The 6,861-nt window shown below is 42.4% G+C and overlaps 1 protein-coding gene and 1 long non-coding RNA gene across 3 annotated transcripts in view; one reads left to right on the forward strand and one right to left on the reverse strand.

Moving 5' to 3' along the window:
- Positions 1 to 5,363, reverse strand: part of plag1 (pleiomorphic adenoma gene 1) — a 19,264-nt gene extending 13,901 nt beyond the window's left edge. For both annotated transcript variants that reach the window (XR_001421761.1, XM_015014888.1), the window contains exon 1: positions 5,128 to 5,363. The gene's annotated coding sequence lies outside the window, so the exon portion shown is untranslated. The remainder of the gene's footprint in view (positions 1 to 5,127) is intronic.
- Positions 5,364 to 5,592: 229 nt separating this feature from the next.
- LOC106934777 (uncharacterized) overlaps positions 5,593 to 6,861 on the forward strand; it is a 29,285-nt gene continuing 28,016 nt past the window's right edge. The window contains exon 1 of the long non-coding RNA XR_001421762.1: positions 5,593 to 5,849. This is a non-coding gene — a long non-coding RNA (uncharacterized LOC106934777). The remainder of the gene's footprint in view (positions 5,850 to 6,861) is intronic.

Consider the following 6,861-nt stretch of genomic DNA (forward strand, 5'->3'; position numbering starts at 1 on the left):
ATTATTACAGGTGTGCCAATCGATCAGCCACTGATCACAATCGGCCAATTTCCGTGAAAAAGTGTATGATCGGTGATCGTCGATCGCTGTCTCGCGTTGCCGATCACCTGTACTTCAGTTCCCAGCCTGCGTTTGCAGCTCATCTCCTCTTTTCTTCACACTACACAAGCGATGCCGAGTGGAACTATAACGCTCAGAGTGGATGGGGAAGTTTGTGTGTTGCGACGGACATCGGGGGTGAAGCACATCAAATGTATCAACACAACGAATCTAATGTGACATTTAAAAAACAAACACTTGATGGAGTTTGGCTACATCGAGGCGCACAGCTACCAACACTCACCCGGAAAAGCATGGGAGATGGTCAGAAAGTTAAACAAACAGCCCAAGAAATAATAAGTCTTCGAGCTAGCACTGGAAGATGCTGGTTTTGCTCTCGTTGTTGAACCGCCGCTACGCGCTACTGGTAGTAATATTTCACAGACGTAGCGCCGCTCAACCTCCACCCAGCAGTGACCTCTCACACCGAACGTCTGCTTAAAGCTGCAGCATGTAACTAAAACAAACAAAAAAGATTTTTCATACATATTACAACTTTTGCTATGTTCTAACAGAAGACAGATAAAAAACATGAAATCAATCTTCTCTGTCTCCTCCCTGTGTTCTGCAGAGTTACTGAGTTCGGTCAGAAACATCCAATCAGAACCACCACAAAACAATTAGCCATGCTCTCAGGAAGTTTTGATTTAGTAATTCAGGATTGCTTCTTTTATATAGGTGTGCGAGTGTGTGTGTGCGCGCGCGCGCCAGGAATTCCAGAAATTTGAATACTGTGAAGAAATCAAACCAAGAATGTTGACATTTGAGTGTGTCACACTAAACATCTACTAAACTCAGAGCACCACTAGGTGTCATTAAATTGCTTCATTTTGGTTCAATTGTCTCAGTGCGTTTCAATATGGGGAAAACTGCAGACCTAACAACTGGTCGGTAGACCATCATTGTTACTCTCCATAGGATGGGTAAGCCACTAAAGGTTATCGCTAAGGAGGTTGGCTGTTCACAGGGTGCTGTGTCCAAGCATATCAATGGAAAGTCTAGTGGAAGGGCTGCACTACTGGCCAGTGGTCCAATGTCCTCTTTTCCTGTGAAAACAAAGTGTGCATTTCATTTGGTAGTCAAGGTCCAAGGGTTTGGAGGATGACGGGTGAAGAACTGAACCCTGCTTGAAATATCCAGTCAGTCATGATTTGGGGCACAATGTCTGCTGCAGGCATTGGTAAACTCTGCTTTCTGAAATCCAAGGTCACCACTACATGATTCCTTCTGCTGAGGATCTGTATGGAACTTTAGATTTCATTTTCCGTTAGGACTTGCCCCCAAAGTCTGGTTTGATCTTCAGTGCTTGACTGGCCAGCCAACTTGCTGGACCTACACACCATTGAGAATCTATGGGGTATTCTCAAGAGGAAAATGAGGGGCACCAGATCCAACAACAAGGAAGAGCTGACAGCAAACATCAAGGAAATCTCTGCTTTCATGATTCCCAGGCAGTGCCACAGGCTGACTGCATTGAGGCAGTTTACAACAAATATTGTCATATTCCAGAGACATGGCCAAGGAAAGGAAGGCTGAAATTCCTTACCTTGACCAGCACAGAACAATACAAATAAGTTGAAACGTCAAGACTGTGCCAACCAAGACATCTGAAGACAGATTTTTCAAAGCTTTATGGACAGATGAGATGAGAGTGACTCTTGATTGACCAAATGGATGGACCCGTGGCTCGATCAGTAATGGGCACAGAGCTCCACTTCACATCAGACGCCAGCAAGGTGAAGGTGGGGTACTGGTATGGGATGGTATTATTAAAGATGAGCCGGTTGGACCTTTTCAGGTTGAAGATGGATTCAAAATCAACTCCCAAACCTGCTGCTATTTATTAGAAGACACTTTCTTCAAGCAGTGATACAAGAAAAAGCCTGCGTCTTTCAAGAAGATCATGATTTTTATGCAGGACAATGCTCCATCACATGCATCACAGTACTCCACTATGTGTCTGGCCAGTAAAGGTCTTAAAGGTGAAGGAACAACAAAGTGGCCCCCTTCCTCACCAGACCTAAGACCTAAAGTAAAGCACGGCAACTTCCATCCATCCATCCATTTTCTGAACACCCTTGTCCCTCAGTGGGGTCGGGAGGGGTGCTGGTGCCTATCTCCAGCTAACGTTCCGGGCGAGAGGCGGGGTACATCCTGGACAGGTCGCACGGCAACTTAGGAGGGGGAAATAAAAACATCTTATTTTAATAGGCCTTTATTTTGAAATTAAACATCAGATCGGGTTGACATTTGGTGGTTGTGTTCTAGAGCTGTCCCTCTGTCACTCAGAAGTGAGAGAAGTCACTGGAACCTTTAGAGTTTTTCATCAATGTATATGTTAACTTTGGTAAAACTAAAATTCTAAATGTGTTATTTTACAAGGCTTTTATTTTGAAATTAAACATCAGATCACATTGACATTTGCTGGTTTTGTTCTAGAGGTGTCCCTCTGCCACCCAGAAGTGAGAGACGTTGCTGGAAGCAGAGAATTTTTCAGCATTGCTTAATGTCCCCAATTATTTCCAATACATTCTTTCTTTTTGTGACTGCATACATACAAAGTCTAAACTTGAAGCTGCTGGAAATCTACTTGCAGTAGATCAAACATGAAGCGGATGTGAGCCTTTACTCTGACAGGAGCTGGTAAATTAGGGAGCCGTAACGTCTTATGCTGTGGTGCACGTAAAAATTGAATGCGGGGTGGCTTTACTGTCATTTTCAAAGAGGCGGCTAGCTTTACCCCTCCACACAGCCAGAGCTAATGCGGAGGGGTTTAAACTCCTATCTTGATCAAAAACTCTGGAAGGAAACATAATTCCTCACAGGGGTTTGATGTAAATATCCATACAGGTCAGCCTGTGTCCAATTTGAATGAAAGGAGGCGCGCACGATCCGCACTGAGATAAACTTAAGACATCCAGCTGCTGCAGCGCATGATGCAACACCGCAGAGGCACCAGCAGTGTGACTGGTCCAGCTTTAAATGCATAAACTATAAACCTATCTTCTATAAACATATCTTTTATAATTTAGGAATAAATCTGATCCGCCAGTGAAACGCTCAGAGCAATAGAGACCCTCGCAATCTGACTTTAAAAAAAAATAACAATGTGTTTTTTTATTATTATTATTATTTTACTAAAAACATAAACAAGAAAGGCGGGTAAGGGTTAGGGGTAATCCTAACCCTGGCGGCGGGGCTAGTAAAGCACGGCGGGCTGCCAGGCCTATAATACATTGGGGGACACCCTGGGAGTGCCAACAGCTCCTGTCTGGTCAGGAAGGCCCACCAGCATCTCTACTTCCTCAGGAAACTACAGACAGCTGGACTTGTGAACTCAGTTCTGAGGAGCTTCTATCGCTGTGTGGTGGAGAGCGTCCTCTGGACCTGCATCACCGCATAGCACGGCAGCTGAGAGGACAGTTCTGCAGAGCATGGTTAAGACTGCACAGAGGACTGTAAGGAGTCCTCTTCACATCAAGAAGGACTCCACCCATCCTGCACACAGTCTGTTCCAGCCGCTCCCCTCAGGCAGGAGACTGAGGAGCATCCAGGGCAAGTCCGCTCAGCTGAGAAACAGATTCTTCCCTTCAGCCATCAGGTGCAGCTTGAGTACAGCAGTCTAATTCAACTTCATCTCATAAATTATTTACACACACACACACTTTTTAATGTGTATATCTATATATCACATGAATTACTTTATGATTTATTTTTTGTTAGTACATTAAATTTCTTTATCTAGAACCTGAGTTAGAATTTTGTACCACAAACGAGCAAAGGTGATATGGCAATAAAAAAATTCTTGCATCCTTGAATCAAGAAACTGACAGACTCTATAAATGGAAGGTCTATAACTGTTATTGAAAAGAAGGGTGACTATATTGGTCACTGATTTATTTTTTTAAATGTCAGAAATGTTTATTATTCTCACTTTAACAGATGACAATAAACAAGTGAGATGGGAAAATGTTCAGTTTGAATTCAGTTGCATAATAATGCTGCACACTAATAGCTTTAGTGTGCACACATAGATATTGTCCTAAGAAAACCAAAATCTCACTTTTACTTTCTTAAATATTGAGGTTTGAAAGGTTATTAACATTTTGGATTGACAGATAGCGCTGTAGATATTCAACAATAAAATTAATCATCAAAAGTACAACTTGCGTAATAATTGTGCAGTACAACAGTATATATACTTTTTTTTTTAGTGGCTCAGTTGTCTTGAGTAAATTCCAACTCAAAGCAGGACAACTAATGTTCACCGTCATCATGAACACCAGCAAATAAGAGTAAAAGGTTCCAGCCAGGCATACAGCAGCACAGATGAGTACAGCACATCATCTCTTCAATTACCCGCGTCAGCATGTGGAAGCAGCAGTGTGAACCGTCCTGCAGACAGACGCCCCGCTCTGCACAACTTTACCATCTTCCAGAAACCCTCAACTGCCAGCCAAACCAACCTTCCCTCTCCACCTTTAATGACTATAGACTGGTTTGTTTTCCTCCAGTCTGCCATCCGTTTCTGCATGCACTATGAATCTCCCCTCTCACTATAGCCTGTCGCTACTGGGGTTGTCCTCATTTTTCACAAAGAAATGCTTAAAGAAACGTATTGACCCTGCTCACGGTAACCAGCATGTGGGTAAAAGATAAACAAGTGTATCTGAACACAGCAGATAGAATGGATGTTATTTCTGAGTTTAGGTTTCTTGCAAAGCCCAGCGCACTGTCGCTGTCATTAAATAATAATAATAAAAAAAAGCAGTCAACTCCAACTTTCTGTCACTTCTTTAACGTTGGTGGAGGCGCACTATGACACGCATTCCTGTCAGCACTGACTGAACTTCTTCACGGGTTTTCAGAAGGAAAATACTTCGCTACTTTTTTCTCTGCTCCGTAACGGAGGACTGATTAACAGAAACTTTTTTTCCCCAACTCACCCCCACCTCTCCTCATTTAAATAACCCCGATATTTGAAGGCATCAGCGGAGTGCCCGTTTGTTTCATTTACACCAAACTTACCCTGGGAGCTTCCACATCCTTTCTGTGGACTTTTTCTTGACTTTCAACTATTTTCCGAATTTTTTATAATTTTTTTCTCATATTTTTTGCCAGACGCGGCGGGCCTGAAAATTGTTTGCTCTCTCCTCTTTCGGGCAGCCATTGTGTATGCGCTGCGATGCAACCGCACTATACAGTGGCCACGCCCACCCCGGTGCCCTGCTTCATGTGATTTGTTGACGGCGCTGCCATTTTCACGTCCATCTCTCGTACAGGCCTTTCAATAAACGGCTCTTTTTTTTTGGACTTGCTAGTCATCCTGTCAATCGTTATTAGTGCTTTGCTCTGTTTCACAACGATAGGAGGAAGAACGGACCGCAGAAGGAATCCTATTGGACTGCCGGGCTGTCATGCGACGGGGTTAGCGCTTTCCGGCACTTTCATTGGTTTGATGTTACATTCAGGTGACGACGACTTTGGCGGAGTTTCCTGATACGCTGTAGCAGGCGTCACAGTGCATTTGGAAGCACGAGTTTGCTAGTTATTTGTAGCTTTCTAGAGCAGGACATCATATGATTTAATTTGGAGAGGATTTAGCAGATAGTACGTGGTACAGCAGTGTGATACCAGCTGAGTCAGTCACTCCGGTTTGTTTCATAACTGAGCCATGACCTTCAGCCGTGTGGGTCCACAGCGGTTCCTATAGTCTTCCCAGCGTCGTATTGTAGGTGTCCTTGGTAAAGGTAGGTGGGTTTTCTCCATGACATCACCTGAACAGGTAGAAGAGCTCTTAGCCAGCCGGTGTTGATGGCCAAATGAAGCCTCATGGACCAATTACACTTTCAGACCCATTGCTTTTGTCGAAAGGTTCATTAATCAGTTCTTCATTCATTACTCTCTAGTGACATGTGATATTGTGACGGCGTTGTCACTCAAACTACTTCGGTGTAAGTGTTCTGCCACTCCTCCCCTCAGGTCCAAACATTCACACTTTCCGTTAAATGGCACATATTTATCAGGTCATAAACATATCATCCTCTGAATTTATTTATTTATTTTGCCACCTTAAGCTTGCGCGCTTTTAAAGGTGAAGTACTATTCAATTTCCAAGAACATGCCATAATATATATATATATATATATATATATATATATATATATATATATATATGTATGTATATGACCTAAAAGAAATTTGACTTAATTTAACTACTAAATAAATATTTTAGTAATTGAGTATTCTAGGGGGCTCTTACGATTAATCGAGTAATCAGATAGAACATAAATATTGGTAAAGCTAACAGCAGTATTACTATCAGATCAACATCAGTCCAATTTTTCCATATTTGAGCATCCCTAACAATAACTTTTCTGTAGTTTAGATAATTAACCTGCAACAACAGCTCACTTTCCAAGTTAACATGCAGAAAAGTTATACAAAAATCTGAAATTATATTCAACTTGATAATAAAGAGCCAGGCTCTTATTCATAAAAAATGTCTATACTCCAGTTTTAGTTTATGTATTCATCTTCAGTCAATTTAATAGATTAACTCTCTCCTTTCCCAGCCATTATAGCTTCTGTGTTCATGTTAGCGATGGGATTTGACAACTTCGTTTGTCACACACAGAGGCACATCTACCAGCTCAGGGTTTCCCCCAGTGCCTGGCGGCCCACCATGCTTTACTAGCCCCGCCGCCAAGCTAAGCGTTGCTTGTTTACGTTTCAAGGAAAATAATAATAATAATAATAATA

This window comes from Poecilia latipinna, unplaced genomic scaffold, assembly GCF_001443285.1.
Source record: "Poecilia latipinna isolate Pla-1442-1.1 unplaced genomic scaffold, P_latipinna-1.0 Scaffold1856, whole genome shotgun sequence".
NCBI classification, from domain to species: Eukaryota; Metazoa; Chordata; class Actinopteri; order Cyprinodontiformes; family Poeciliidae; genus Poecilia; species Poecilia latipinna.